This window comes from Ambystoma mexicanum, chromosome 1q (genome assembly GCF_040938575.1).
Source record: "Ambystoma mexicanum isolate Mex_15411 chromosome 1q, UKY_AmexF1_1, whole genome shotgun sequence".
NCBI lineage: Eukaryota > Metazoa > Chordata > Amphibia > Caudata > Ambystomatidae > Ambystoma > Ambystoma mexicanum.
In genome coordinates this window covers 438628706-438644596 of record NC_090922.1, presented here as the reverse complement: position 1 = coordinate 438644596, position 15891 = coordinate 438628706, and the positions used below count along the sequence as shown (strand labels likewise).

Genomic DNA, 15891 nt, shown 5'->3' with positions numbered 1-15891 from the left:
GAAAAGTAAACTGAAAGTTAAAATAATTAGTTGAGGAAATGCAGAGAGGGAAGAAAGGGCAGAGAAAAATGAAAAATGGGACATGGAAATACAAAATTCAAAACACTAAGCGAGAGGGAATCGGTATTAAGGCGGTTTAAAGGACAAGCATATAATTAGAAGTAGAATACGAAAAAGGAGGGTTTATTAGAAAATGTGGGGAAATAAAATAGTAAAAAATGACAGAACACCAGTTTCAAAATCTTGCGTGTCCAGTCTTCATTTTGCTAGTCCATTCCTGTCGTCAACACTGGGTGCTTTATTTCAAGCCCGTTATTTATAGCTCTTGAGGGGTGAACGGTTCTTTTGTTCGATTAATGGTGTAGCCTACTAGCTTCATTATGTAGGTTTGGTTTGTTTCAGATCTGTTTCTGCAAGTTATGCAGCTTTGTTGCTTTTGCAGGACATTGTGCTTGTGTCATCCTGAGCTCCGCCCCTCTCAGACCGTGACTTACGGCCGCTGCAAAGCTCCGTATTTACATCGGTGGCGGAGGAGACCGGAGAGCTGAAAGCAGTGGAACCCGGAGCGAGAGCTTAGTGAGGTGCGGCAAGACTCTATGATAGGTAGGGGGAAGGGAAGGAAGGGGGTTCACCTGGCAGCTGCATATTCCAAGGCGGTGTGACAGTGCAACCAAATGCATACTGTCTGCTATGTAAATATCCTAGAATACATAAGCAGAAATATAGGTGAAGACACTATAGAAGTGCGCTTCAGAAGCACAATGACAAATATTGCTGGTGGTTTTAAAAGTATTCTGAAAAGGGGTGGCATACACTGATCCCATAACATTGGATTTATAGGAAAATATATGTTTATGTTTTGTGGATGGAACCATGTAAACAAAAATAAGTCGTGGTCCTACAGAAGGGGCTTTATAGAATGAGAAAACTGTGGTCCCATGACATCGGGCATACATAGAGATACATATAAGTTATTGCTGTATTAGCAAGGGCCACAGCCATAAAGAGGACAGTCCCTTAGTTGACATTTTGTAGGCATTACATGAAGCAACACAGCTAACGCTGGCTTAATAGAATGAGTCCCAGAGGATACCCAGTGCTCGACCTTTAGTAGTGACAAAGGTTTCACAAGAGACAGCGCCAGTGCTGGAACCATAAAGGTAAATCACCAGTATTGTTGTTATGTAAGACACTTTAAAGAGGGTAATGCCTATAGCATGGGTCCTTTAGGACAAAATATCCAGCCCAGATCCGATAGTAGAAAGCATATAGACGGTCAGAGTCAGCGCTCATATTAGGCATGTCATCAGACTGATTATTTCTTATACTATAGAACCTATGAATTCAAATAACCAGCTCTGGGCATTTAATTTGGTATATATATGTATATACGGACATAATATGACCATCGATATGGATTTGGTCCAATTCGGTTGGCATATGGTACAGAGAGACAAATTGACTGTAAAACCTTTCAGTTGAAATGGGCCATGACCAAGGGTTGGGAAGAGGTCTGGAGCGGTGAGCAGCTGCGCTATGAAATTAAATGTACGATTGACAGCACACACGTTACAGGCTGCATCTGCAGGTCTCACCTCCCTGGGCTTTTCAGTATCCGGAAGTGTTCCTCTTGCCTCGTGCCTTATTACTCGGTTTCTTCTACATTAGTAATGTGTGCTTTACTGTGCATACGTTACAGGTTGCCTTTGCTGGCACCTTTAAATCGTTGCTTCTTTTGGGCTTTTCAGTATCTAAAATTGTCCTTCTCACCTCGTTGCCTTTTTACTCCGGTTTTGTTTATAATACCCTCACAAAGTTCAATTCAGCAGCCATTAAGTGTTTCAGTGCCCCGCTAGCTGCCTTCTCCTTGATAATCCCCCCCCCTACATTCTTTTCACTCTGTTTTAATTTAAGCACTCCATCGGTGCCTCCAACTGTTTTTACCAGCAGTAGCCAAGAGGGGGCCCCAAACATCATGTTGAACTGGGCCCCCACCAGCCCTGACCGATCTTTCGTCGGACCTGGAGAGACCACACCAATGCATGGCCTTATATAGGTATCCTTTATAGGTAGAGGCCCAGGATGCTTCCCGCTCCCCTAAGTAAGGATCCAGCCGATGGTCAGATTTTTTCTGTTAGCCTTGGAGAAGGTATCCTATGGGCTAACGGAACAAGTGCCTCACAAATAAAAGGGTGACTACAGAGGAACGTAAACAGTATTTGTACCACAGTATCAGTCCTCTTCAGCGATAGGTCCAAGTTGAAGGGGCACATTAATTTGCTAAATTGATACTAGTGTTACAGGGGAATTTCCATGGGTAACAGGTCTAAACCTGCCCTACAGATGGGTCAACAGGACAAAATCAAACCAGCACTTTCACTGGTGGAGGGCCTCTATAGCGGCATCTGCCTACCCAGGTCTGGTAAAAGGGCTACAAGAGGGACAGAGTTAGTACGGCCATCATAGAAGTGGCTTTTCTATAGTAGAGACTATCAAGGATCAGTATGATGGCTGGCCTGTGGAAGGCAACAAACAAATGCTTGCTCTTTGGTAGGGCCCTCCCATTTCTGGTCTTGTAAGAGTGCCTCCTTGGAGAGTTTGATTATGTTCTAGACCTACAGAAGAGAGTTCTGGCAAGACAAACTGAATGCTGGGCCTAAATAATGAACTGGCCAGTACTGACTTTGCTACATCTGCATAGCTTGAGTTACCGGGAACAAGCATAGATACTGAAACAAGTTGTGCATACAGGACAATCCTGATGATTCTGCCAAGAGAAGATCCATTGTGATTGAGTGGTATTAACAGGAATGATCTTTGCTGTCCTATACATGGTGCTGCCCCCAGGGTTTAAAATGTGTGATAACATATTTGGCCCCACAAAGGGTTTTGCTGGGAGATGACTATTCGGAAGCACACCTGTGTCAAGAAATTGGCGGGGGAAGAGAATAAAAAAGCATTTTCACAGGTGTTGGATCCAAATCCGATCCTCACAGGCTTAGCCCATTCGCTGCTGTGTTGCTGGTTAGGTGAATGGACTTGAAAGCTGAGTAGATGGTGTTGCTCCAGGCAGAACAATGGCCAATAAATATGGGTCTGTTGCCAGAATCTGGCATTGGCTTTTATTTAGCTATTCAAGTACATTATAAATCCCAAGCTAACAAAACAACTAACTAACTCTAAGAATATAATTATTCGATAAACAATTGGTTTGCATTATGCAGCTCTGAACCAAACAAGAGCCTCAATACTAAAGGAGTGGCCCAACAATTAAGATCTCCCGTAGATGGGGGGGGTCCAGAGTACTGCATCACTGTCTACCGGCCTCCTACTGATGAGTGTCTTCCATTTAGGCTGGACCAACAGACATAATTTGCCACTTACAAGGCATTGGATCCCACACCTGAATCTTTTTTTCCCTAGTGTGAAACCTACAAAAGGACGTCAGCAGACCGGAATCTGAGGAAACTGGGACCATTTCATGAAATCATCAGATGGAGTTTATTAGTTGTATTAATACCATTACCATGCTATTTAATTTTTTTTCTTTAGCTAACAACGGCATATTTTTAATGGGTACTCATAAATATTTAGCTAAAATTAGACAGACAACCTGTTGCCAAAAATCATACCATTCGAGTATGGCAGAGAAACATAACATGTATAGAATATTAATTTAAACAACTTTGATCATTATACAAACTCAAAGATTAACATATCCCATTATATTTAATAAGTGAAATAAGATGAGATAGCAAAGATACATACAAATAATATTGCTGAAACATTGTTTTTTGTTATGTAACGCCAAACATCATAACGTCTTCCTGTTATGACATCACAGCGTGCCACGTTAAAAAAAAAAAAATGGAGGGAGAATTTGAATGCATAGTTAGAAACGTTTCAAAGGTCTACAGATGGGCGAATCAAACTATGAACCAGGAAGTTCCTTATGAGTGCAAAGACCTTTTTTCACCTTTTTTCTGTTTCACCTTTTTTTTTCTCCAGTTGGGCACTAATACAGATTTACAACTTAATGAGACTCAATATATATTCAGTTCTTTAGGCAACTGCCCACTATTGTGAACTTGAATTCCTGTAGTAGATTAACATGACATAGATATGTAAGTGCACCACCACTTGTTTTGAAGCTTACAAATTGAAAAATAAGGCAGCTTTAGCTAGGCTAACCATGTGTTTTTTACTATCACAGAAGAAGAAGTTTACAATTTACGTAATTCGACGAATTACATTTGAGACGTCTTTTGTGGTTAAAAACATACCAAAAAAGGGTCAGCCATTTAAAAGAATACCTAAACAATGAGTAGATAGTACCCTATTCTAGTTTGTGAAATTGGCGCTGTGAGAACAATAAATGTTTATTTTTGATCCCCACAGTCCAGTAAAACTCTGAATTATCTTTACTATGTGAATAATAGTTGTGAAACTCTGGTACTACACAAATTACAGATCCTATTAAAATAAGCGTCTGATTTAGAAAGTTCTAACATGAACAAAGACGGCTATATGTAGTATACATCAACTTTCTACTGTTGAACCATATTACATTGTTTGATGGCTTTGATTTATGAAATTGCGTATTGACCATCAATCCAATAAATGCACAATAGGTTAGGAGCATGTGCTCAGTACTCATTATATAAGTGACAAAAAAGATCACCAATTAGATGGCAACTGTTTTATATAAAAAAACTACTTTTTTTCAAATGTTACTTCTTTACGAACATCATTGCTTTTTCTTTCTTTTTTCTCCCAATTATTTCTCCAATTGTTTGTTTCTTTCAATGAATTCTAGTGCCCACACGTCTCTGTAAGTCAAAGGAGAAAGAACTGCTGCCACATACTGATACCAATGCGGTTGATTTATGCACAATTTTTAGTATCAAACAATGGATTAGGATAATAAATCCTAATAGAGAAAAATGTAATCTACCAAAAGACACAAAGACACAGCCATGAGTAAAAGAAAACTGGGAATTGTTATTTTTCCAAGAAGGTTAAATTAGACATAAAATAGAGGGTAATTCATTAGCTGCTGTAAATGTATTCAGTACAAAATGATAACAGCTCAAAAATACATGTTGTCATACCTTAACATGTTGGTATAAATCAAGCATGTGGAAAACCACATAGAGAACGTGAAAGGAGAAAAAGGAGACAGTGTGCAACAGTGTATAGACACAACCCAGTGTTTAAGGAATTGTGAATGACCTAGAAGTTGGTCATAGGAAGTACAAAGAGTAAAAAAACATGAAGCACAGTTATAGAGAGCAGAGCATCTGTTAACAAATCAAGTAAAAAATGGTTAAGCAGTTGTGGGTCTAAAATAGACTATATGTAGTTATCATTCTATTTCTTCGTCCAACTGCCAGTCTCGTTGTTTAGAAGCGCCTAGAGAATGTGAACATTGCCTCATTAATAGCTAGGGGCCAATAGACTTCCTTTTATTGTGTATACAAATGTCAATTCTTGGAAGTGGACCCCCGATGGGTCTGCCGTGTGGTCGTGACTGTAAGACCGCCGGTATCCCCTTGTGCTGTTGCAGAAGTGACAAAGTTTTGATTTATTAATGTAAATACATTTGGAGAATAATTGAGAGAATAATTGAAATGAATGTTCGTTTTAGCATTTGTTTACTAAATGCATGAATAAAACAAAATGCATGAATAAAACAAGAAATGTATTACTGTTTCCCAAAATACAGATTGGGTTAGTTCAAGCACGGAATGTCCCAAAATAACCACTATTTACCAGATCTGGTAGGAGTTTTGAGTTGATGTTAATGTTACATTTATTTGTACCGCGCACCGTCACCCGTCAGCACCGGAGTTGTCCCCAGGCGCTAAAGTGGAATCTGTTATGGGTTTGTTGTAAGGAAACAAAAATGGCGAGAGGAAGTGCATTATTGAGTGTAGCTGGTAAAGAGATGTGTTAGTGAATGGAACCTGGGAGGGAGGAGACTTCGCGATAACAGAACATTTAAGAGACGGCTATCTAAAGAGAATGTCAAAATCTGGTGAAAATTCTGGCAACATCTCTGGAAAGGTTTACAAAGTGTCCAAAGAAAGCCAGTCTGTGGGTAAAACTACATTTGTGCAAGCGACCGTAAAAAACAAATGAGATGTCGATTCAAAGCTTAAAATAAAAGTATTTATTTTTTTCTACTTTGCTGACGCATTGCACACTGCAAATATATGCACAGTTGAAATGTTGCAAAAATGCAACTCTGCTGTCAAACAATGTTCAGGCCACGTGATCATGACCTGGCAATCACAAGCACATGTGGGGTATTGAAACGCTACTGAGACGCTAAAAGAACATTATGAACACACGTTTAAAGGGTGTGTACATCGGGGAGACTTCATTGTGTTTCACTTTTAAATGAAATAGTAAAATAATAGCCTTTTTTAATGTACTTGTAAGTTGCCCACTGCTCAACCTTGTTCAGTTGTTCACATGCAGCAAGATATTATTTCCTCCAACCCACATCTAGTAAGAAAGTCAATTATGAAATCCTCAAAACATGCTAAAAATGGCATGCGCGCTTAACTGTAAACTCCACAGGAACTGTGAATATACAGATCTGGAGAGTCTCTATGTATTGATGACCAGGCGGGTGAGCAGTTGTGTTGATAAGCGTGATTGTGAACAGCGTGTGATCAAGCAGAAGCTGACGTGTGTGCCATGATGATTGCTGAGTAGAACCTAACCCTTGTGAGGGCCTTTTGGCCATTAATGTAAACTGGTGCCTGTGTGTTGGTCAGACTGTTATTCTGAGGTGCCGAGGGGTGCCGAGCATTGTGTTAAAAAAGCAGACCCTCCCATTTAGAGGTGCAAAGCAACCTAATTTGATTGAAACATGCATACATTTGTGACCTTAGATACGGCCTAAAGGGTCCATCCGGTCTGCCTTTGTTCCTCTTTATTTTTGACAAGCAGACCCTACAGACTCCAGTTTTACCTTTGCTTACCCAGCATTGTCGCTCCCCAGTGTCTGCACCAGGTCTGAGGCTTTGTGTGAAACAGGAACATAACAGGTATATTTGTAGAGCGCATGTTCACCCCCAGAGGTGCATCTTGGCGCTATTGACAGATCACAGAGGTTGATTGTTAACCAACTTAATGGTACTCATTTTAGCAACCTTGTGCATTAATTTCTTCTTTAGATCTCCTTGAAGCGCGCCGCGTTTTCTAACTTTAGAATTCTTTACCATGAGAAAATGGAAGTTACTTCTTATCCAACAAGGCATGAATATTATTTGAAAATGTCACTATTAGATGGGTAAGAAGGGCCTCAGACCCTTGATCTCTAGTGATGCTCACATTAGAGCGTATAACCAATTTATCGATTTGTTGTTTGTGTATTCTGTTCACAGTTGCCTATTTCTGGTAAATTTTCGTAACTGCAAACACTGACGTTCATAAGTGAATCTACTCCATTTTGGATATTGCATTTTGATCTTTTGATAACTGGCGGCTAGCAACCGATGAAGGATTCAGGCAACCAATCACTTTTGGTGAGCCATGAATGATCTCTATTACCCACAGGGACTAAGTATTAATAGACCACCCAGATATGTTGGTATAACGTTAGTATTCACAGAGAGAATGCACATGGGTGAACCTGGTTCCTGTGGTACATACTAGCATCCCATGCATGGAAGACCAATCATTTATTAGAGCTTTGTGATAGAAATATACGCATTCTAATAATCAATGCTTTGTTTATGAGGTTACATCACTTGTATTAGTGATTCAAGTATACCTGTATATTGTTTTCTTTTCACCCTACACCTCCTTATTCTGCCCGTTAATGATCAACTTTGGGTAAGTAACCATTTTATTATACCAATCTTGTTAATATTTATGTTTTGCTTGTTTTATGATGTTAATATATCTGTTTGATTTGAACAATTATTTAATTAATACATCCAATGACGATCAACCTCAGCCTTGAGGACGACCATTTGGTCGAAACACGTGTCGGCTGTTGATACATTGGATTTGACCAATAAATCTCAATCTTGAAACTGGTTTTGGACTTGACACAACTTTATGGTTCCATGAATTATAAATTTACTGATGGACTCTTGGATCCTTGCGCAGATCAACAACATTAAGTTTTGGTTATAATATTTGGAGGGGCTTAGGGGAACCTTTTCTGTTGCATTGCTTCTGCTGTTGCTCGCCCAATCGCAAGCGCTCCGGCCTTCTTTCACCACGTGGCACGCATCACAGCATCCCGGAGTTACTTAGCGTCACTTGACTCACCGGGTGTGCTGTCTTTTTGTGCCCTTCTCCGCTTCAGTCGGTTCTTTGTGGGTGCGGCTACTCCTGGCTCGCACGCCCCTCTTCCTGGTTCCTGGGTCTCCGCCAGCTCGGGCTTATGGAGAGGGAGTCTTCCTGACCCTGCCACCAGAGACCTTCCGACAACGCCAGCCACAGTCTGCTTCTGCTGCAACGCCTCTGCAGTACCTCAGCACTTCGGACACGCATCTCCCTGCTGTCACCTCTGGCTTCTCCGTCAGCACGCATTCTATAGGGGATCCCGATCTTCTCTGCAAGCTCTCTCTTAGCCTCACCTGAGCGGTCCATTTATACCGCCCCTCTGGCTTCAGGTGCAGACCATTCAGTTTGACAACGGTCTTGGTACTCGTCATCCCTCTTCCTTATCCCAGTAACAGAGTGATGGTTTTGCATGTCTGAGTTAATGAAGTCTGAATGTGAGTTCCTATGTGGTCTCTTCCTGGTGTCAGTACTGTGAGGAACCTGAAGGTGTCGCACTTACTATTCCCTGAGGATCTGTCAGCCAGGTGGCCAGGACACGGCCATCGCTGTTGGATCCAGTTCCTGGGGGTGGACCAGTGGGGGAGGATCACCTCGATGGGGGGGGTCTTTGGGGAAGTGGACGTTGGACACTGACGGCCGAGACGCGGTAACTTTTTACCATCCAACCCTGTAGGAAACTTAAAAACTCTACTCCACTTGCCCCCCTTTTCGGACACGAACACTTTCTTACACTGTAACAGACAACGGACTAACACCGGAGCCGTTTCCTGCCATGTCCCAACACATGGATCAGCCAGAGTCAGGCAATTCACAATAACCACGCACACCTGACGGCCCTTTACCTTCCCCAAAGGGACAAAAAGGCGGAGCATGAAAGCACACTTCGAGCAAGGCAGAATGCACGAGGAGACAGTTACACCAAACCGAACACAAGGAATTTGCAAGAGAACAAACTTGTATGTGTTTTCAAATTTAAAGAAAGCCCAGTTGAGGTCCCAGGTGCAGAGGGGTCAAGCGCCACGTGTACACTCATTCGAATGGCTCTGACTGGAACTGTCTTTGAATCTAAAAGGACCAGAAGACCCTAGGAAAGGGTGGCATAAGGCGTCAGAGTGGTCCTAAAAGGATTACGTCAAATATTTTGCACAATCGAAAGTCTCTGGCATGTTGCCAGAGGAAAGCTAGGAGAATAATCTTTCAATAAGATTGTGAACTGTGAAATGTGGCAAGTGTGAACCTGATGGAGGGAAGCCAAAGACATCTAGGAGAAGGAAAACCTCGCTTTCTGATGAAACTGAGCAATACATCACTGTATTAGGAATACATGAACTGTGTTAAAGAAGGGCCATAGTGAACCTGACAGAGGGAAGCCCAAGCTGCCAGAAGGATCTGAGCCCGGCAGAGGGAGATCCCAGGGGAGAAGAGCTATCGCCCAGAGAACTTTTGTTTGTTTATCTGTTTATCATTTTACGAAAAGGAGTGAAGAATAATTTGAGAGGTTGTGGTGAACCCGCCAGAGGGAGGTGCAGTTGACAAAGAGGACCCGAGCCCAGCGGCGGGAGGTCCTAGAGGCTAAGAGCAATCACCAGAGGTGCAAGATCAGAGAGAGAACTTTTGTTTGTTAGTTTGAATCGGCAAACCTTCAACGGCAAGAGACTTTTGCATGAGAGACCGAGCCTCCGAAGGGGGTTTGATATCGTTGAGTTTAACTGTGAGCCTCGTGCTGGAGAGGCCCAGGATTGTGCTGTGCTCTCAAGAGTCCCGCCTTGTCCCGTGCTTCAACTGTGGGGAAGGGACACCCAGCTTTACCATCCTGAATTATCGTTTTGCTGAACACTTCTTTCTTTTCTGGTGAACAATACCCCACACTATTTTGTAATTTAGTTGTAAGGATTGGCAATATTTGTTATAGTTTTGTACATTTTTTTTTTAGTATAGTCCATTTCTATTTGACAAGACGCCACTAGGACTGCCTTATTATTATTATTTGATGGTCGTGGCTTGCAGCCATCTTAGATTTAGGTTTAGATTAGGCATTTATCTCACCCATTACCAAGTCCAATAAACAACCTTGAACTGTGATACCTTGTGTCTGACTTTACTGTTGCCACGATGAGTTCCTTACAGTACCATAGTGGTATACTGTGGGATGTTTCAACCCACTAGTCCAGGCCCTGCAACAGTCCGGTGCGCTGCTTGCATCAGGAACATCAGAATGGCCACTGGAAAGCATTCTGCTCGCTAAAAATCACCCAAAAGTGTGCAGTAAAAATCTGAAAAGTAGGCCGCCATCCACTTTTGCCTATGTCAGTGGTAACACAGGAGATCACTGCCAAAACCCATCACTTGGCTGCCCACAGAGCAAGGCTGATTGCAAAAGAAATGCAGAGCTGTGTGAAAATCCGTTTTTTCTTGGTTGTCAAATTTGCAAAAATCATGGCTCACAAACCACCCAAATGATCCAACCTCCTGTTGGGTGTTGAACATCATTCTACTTCAAGAATCCCCATTATTATAATGTCAGCCGAAGTATATGTTATCTGAACAAAGCCCACTTTTGAAGATGGTTGCTCGAAAGAAATCTGTCAAAAATGGGTGCAATACCGTTACTCGCCTCTGTCAGACGCTGGCGATTTCTAAATCTGACAGGAGAAACTGTGTCTGAAAAGCTAAATATGCCAAGGAAGGGACTTCCGTCAAATGCAATATAGGGTGCCACACATTGATTATTGATTTCATGTTGAAAAAGACTGGAATTCAAGATATGTTTGCCGATTTTGAATTTGTAACTGTAATTTTTCACAAGGAACTATGTCACAGTTGACCATAAAACAACCTAAAACTTTCTTCCCCTGAGAACACCCCACCCTGTTCCTTCCCACCAAAAGGAGAGGATATCGCATTGGGATGCTAATGAGAAGGGGAGGAGACTTCTCTGCTGTTCTGGGAAAGAGACAATGGAGTCCTTGAACTGAATGGAAATGCTAATTCGGGTGTGACTGACATCAACTGCCTTGGCAGGAAGACAAGCCATGTGACTCTCTGACCCAGCCAAGCTTTGGAGGTGGGCCAGACTGAAAATGTGGATTTGAAATTGGACTAAATATATGTTTAAGGAAAAGACTTCTAAAATATTGTACCAAACTGACAAAAATATGAAACTTGGAGATTATTAAAATGAAAAATTCGCTCACAGTTTAAAACTAATCTGGAATCTGTGCGACATTCAGAGACTGAACCACAACATTTTTAATATTGTAGCTATTGTGATTATGCTAGGAACATGAAAAATTACAGGAATATGCCCAGAGGGCATGTGCATGTATGTATAAAAAATCGTACAGATCCGAAAATGTGTAAGCAACCAAAAGCGCGAAAGATTGTCATTTATGAACCAAAGCTCGTAGGAAGATAAGATTTGGACAGAGCGTACCTTAGGCAATCTGTGATGTGTATATGTATAATTAACAAGTTGTGCATATTGAAAATGTTTTTGGGGAAAAATAGATTTTCTGGGTAAAAGCAAAGGGGAGGTTCTTCCCTAGATTGTAAATGGCAGCGTCACTCTGACACATGACACCTCATGACACACTGTTCCTTTCTCAAATCAGGGGACAGGGAATTCTCTGACCGATCAGATCCTTAGAGGGTTGGGCATAGACAATCGGCCTCCCCGCCCACTTTGGAGAATGGATAAATAGGGACTGTTGAGGACAAGCAAGACACACTCTTTCAGTCATCAACTGATCCACTGGCGAAGCACCCTGCAGGAAGATCGTGACTCCAGAACCTAGATCCAGACTCTAGAGCCTAGATCCAGACTCCAGAACTCTGAAGCAGAGGCCTAACCCAAAGAGCTGAATCCTTTTCAGCAGGCCTTTAAAAATTTTGCAAACCTGATTCTAACCCCAAACTTCCACGGGGCCTAACTAAACCATTCAACAGCCTGGCTGAGCTGTTTTGCTTCTGGCCAACAACTTTTGCTAGAACCCAAGATCCAGATCAGTCCAGCAGAGCTGTAACCCAGAACCCATCAGATCCAGTCCAAGAGGCTGCGCAGAGACCAGAGTGCTGAGAGCAGAACCAAGCGCCTGAGACCTGTCCGGTGGCGAGCGGAGTCCAAGCCAAACCTTTGACCAGATCTTTGAGTGGTCCATTCCATTTTAAACCAGAGTTGTGAGTATTTAGCGTAGAACTATCCATAGTCATCTGTTAGTTTAAAGTAATCCATCCAACCCATTCCAACATATCCAGAATGCATTGTAGAATTTCTTTTGTCCATTCTGAATCCGTTCTCATCCATCTAATCCTGTGAGAATTGTTAGTGTAAGCCAACCTGTTTGTAATTCAAAGCGCAATTGACTCCTTTTGAGAAAAATCGACCTCTACTAAAACCTCTGTGACTTTTGAACCGTACGAACCCAAAACGACATTCCAATTCCTTATAGTTTTTCCATAATCGCGTTTCCCGCACGCGGAAAAGTTGCCGCGAATTTGCATTTGGCTAAATTTCACCACCTGTAAAAACAGCTATTTCTTGATTCAACTTCTGAATTTCGTTTTCCATCTGCTAATCATTCTACAATCATTGCTAGCGTCTACCTGAACCAATCCAAAGCCACTCTCACTAGTTCTTAATTCAATTTAGCGAATTAAAATCATTTCTAGCATTTTCCCATTCATTTCAAACCACAATTAAAAGCAATTTATCTGTTTAAAATCATTACTGTTCTCTGTAAGCTTGCTGGGGGGAATCGAGATTGAAACTGCAATTGTTGATTGTTATTCCTGATACCTGTGTGCCCTCATTCCCTCTCTTCATATTGCATACTGGGGTGAGTGAGTAATAACAGGGGGAAAGAGTGATTACATTGTCTTTGGTTGAATTCATATCAAGTTTCTTTTCTGCGTTGCATTCTTTCCTATCATTGCGTTTCCTTGAACCATACAAAGTATTCTCTGCTACATTATTCTTCCTATTCCTACTCCTAATTGATTAAAGAGATTGTTGATATTGTAATATTACCCATTGCTGATCATTGTTCATATTCATAAGTGTGATATTAAGATAGTATCTATATTTATAAAAGTGTGATATATATTGTTCAATTCTTCAAATAAATCTTTTAATTTGCAAAACAAACCTATTTCTTGGTTCAGTTAGACCGGGGGGATTCAAAGAGAGGGGCGTTATATAAGGGTACATCATCGAGAATCAAAATAACTTTTGACATAAAAATATATAAATAAGGGTTTCCATTGGGCATCCCATACTAGGCATTTACTTAGTTGGAGTTCTGGATTGAAATCACTTACAATACATTAGGAGGTGGTTTTCGAACACAATATGGAAGGGATTGGAAATATCCCTTAAAAACCTGGGGAATGTTTGATTCCTGATGAAAGGGAAATGGGGTATACTGCATCTCACCCAAGGGTGCCCAACCCCACTCCACAAGTCTCTTCCTCCCAGGTGATTCTTCTTCGCATATCCACCCCCAGGGTCAGGATCAGAAAGCAACAGCCTTTCCCCTGGCCACCTGGATGGAGGATATTTGGGGGGAAAAGAAGTGAGGACGCCATCTGATTTCTCACAAAGCCATAAAGATTAAACATCCACCCCTTTTTATTGTGTTATTTTCTCAATAGGGGAGGAGCAAAGGTCTAGTATATCTGCAATAGTAAACGATGGTCAAGCCAGCGGTTTTAAAACTAAGTTCACTTAGAAAAACATAGTCCCATCAGTAATAAGAAAACAGCAACCCACAGTCAACACCGCAGATCACCCCATACAGACTACAATAAGAGCTTTAAAAGGATACATTTTTATTATTTTAGTCACATTTCCTTAAGAAAATATTAAATAGTTTGATATTCACACAGGGAATTAACATACAGAGATATAAAGTGCAATGTGTGATAAAAAGTGCTGGTCACAGAGGGAGGCTGCGGACAATTCAATGCCAGTTAACAATACAGGGGAAGAATGGCAATAATCCCTCAAATAGATGTTCAGTTGCCAGGACAACATTCTCCATCGGGAACAGAAGCAATCTTTCGAGCAGAAGGAGCCAGGTCAACTGGACAATGGTGGATATAACAATTTGATTCAATTAATAAGTTGATTAAATCAACCTTTCACATAGGCAAAAGAAAAAAAGGAACAATAATTTGATCCCAAGTAGGGCAGTCCAATAGTGTGTTAGCACTGCACAACCTCACAATTTAAAACCATACACTAAACACCTGACATAGGATGCTATACGTATATCTGCAAAGCATTTGTTACTGGAGGGATCTTCACATTAAAGTCCACCCCCCTTGATAGTTGGTATACTGTCACCCACACTATTGAGCATGTTTTCCATTTTACATAGATTCAGTTTATGGAACTCCATAAATGGCGGGTCATACACATTGATTAGCATGATTCCGTCTGCCGCCATATTATCTTGCTTTATCATACCTGCAAGAACATAATTCATATTTGGCTCATGTTTATGAGTGGTCCTATCTTTATCAACTGATATGTGTAGGCCCCCTTTGGGCCTTCCTTTATAGCACATGCATTAATAGAAGTCTTGCTATCAAACTCTAAAGCTTCCACCATCCGGGTGTCTTGTAGAAGCAGAACAGAGAATAGATGACAATTATCGCAAAGCTCATCTTCATCCCAATAATGATTAAACCCCCTAGTGTTCCAATAATATAATATGGTGCTGTAGAAACAATATCACTGGATGGGCCCGATATTTTTCCTGTCTCCCTTCTCTCTCCCTCCCTAATTCTTGATACCGACTTACACTCCTCATTCATTTGAATACTCTTCACTGGCTACTTTTAGGGTATCGTTATCTGCCTACACTTTAAACCCTTCCTATATAGTTCATCTTCATATCCAAGTATACACTCTAGTAGTTCCCCAATTTGGAAAAACACATTCAAGGTAGGACAGACCCTCTTGATCTACTAACACAATGTCCTCACCCGTGTTCATACTCAAAGGTAAGATACTTTGCAAAATGTGCAAAACAATTGATTTATGTCAGGGTGTGAACTCATTGAACACACGCATCTCACCGTTAATACTTTAGACACATCAACATTATGATCTTTAACATATGATGTCATAGTGCCAACATTCAACATATTTGCCCGATACCCCGTCTTTTTAGGGTTTTTCACCTTATCAGATGTTCTTACATTTTAGGGAATGTACCACCTCTAAATCCTGTTGAAACACAAATATTAACCCTTCCAAGATATACTCTTCCTCCTCCACCCTAGTATGACATGTTTTGCTACAAGGTTGTCGACCCTCCCCACCTGTGTGCCCTTATTCTTTTTTTGCTGAACAAGAAATGCCCTAATATCCTGTTCTTTCCCTTTAGTGCCTGTCACATCGTTAATCATATCTTCATCATCGTCCTCATTCCCAGATGCATTCTTGTCAACTCGTATTACGTTGTTGTTACCCATCTTTCCATTTGCCACTTTCGTTTTCTCACAAATATTACCTGGATCAATTATCTTCCCCTTACTTCCTGGTTGTGTGGCCACCAATTCAAAATTACCCATCTC

At 41.2% G+C, this 15891-nt stretch overlaps 1 protein-coding gene across 8 annotated transcripts in view; it reads left to right on the top strand.

Moving 5' to 3' along the window:
• The first annotated feature begins 462 nt into the window (after positions 1–462).
• Positions 463–15891, top strand: part of PHAF1 (phagophore assembly factor 1) — a 1056812-nt gene continuing 1041383 nt past the window's right edge. For 4 of the 8 annotated variants that reach the window (XM_069640131.1, XM_069640088.1, XM_069640070.1 and 1 more), the window contains exon 1: positions 463–581. The gene's annotated coding sequence lies outside the window, so the exon portion shown is untranslated. Of the gene's footprint in view, positions 604–15891 lie in introns of all 8 variants that reach the window. The other 4 variants (XM_069640074.1, XM_069640113.1, XM_069640098.1 and 1 more) reach the window with 3 other exon arrangements.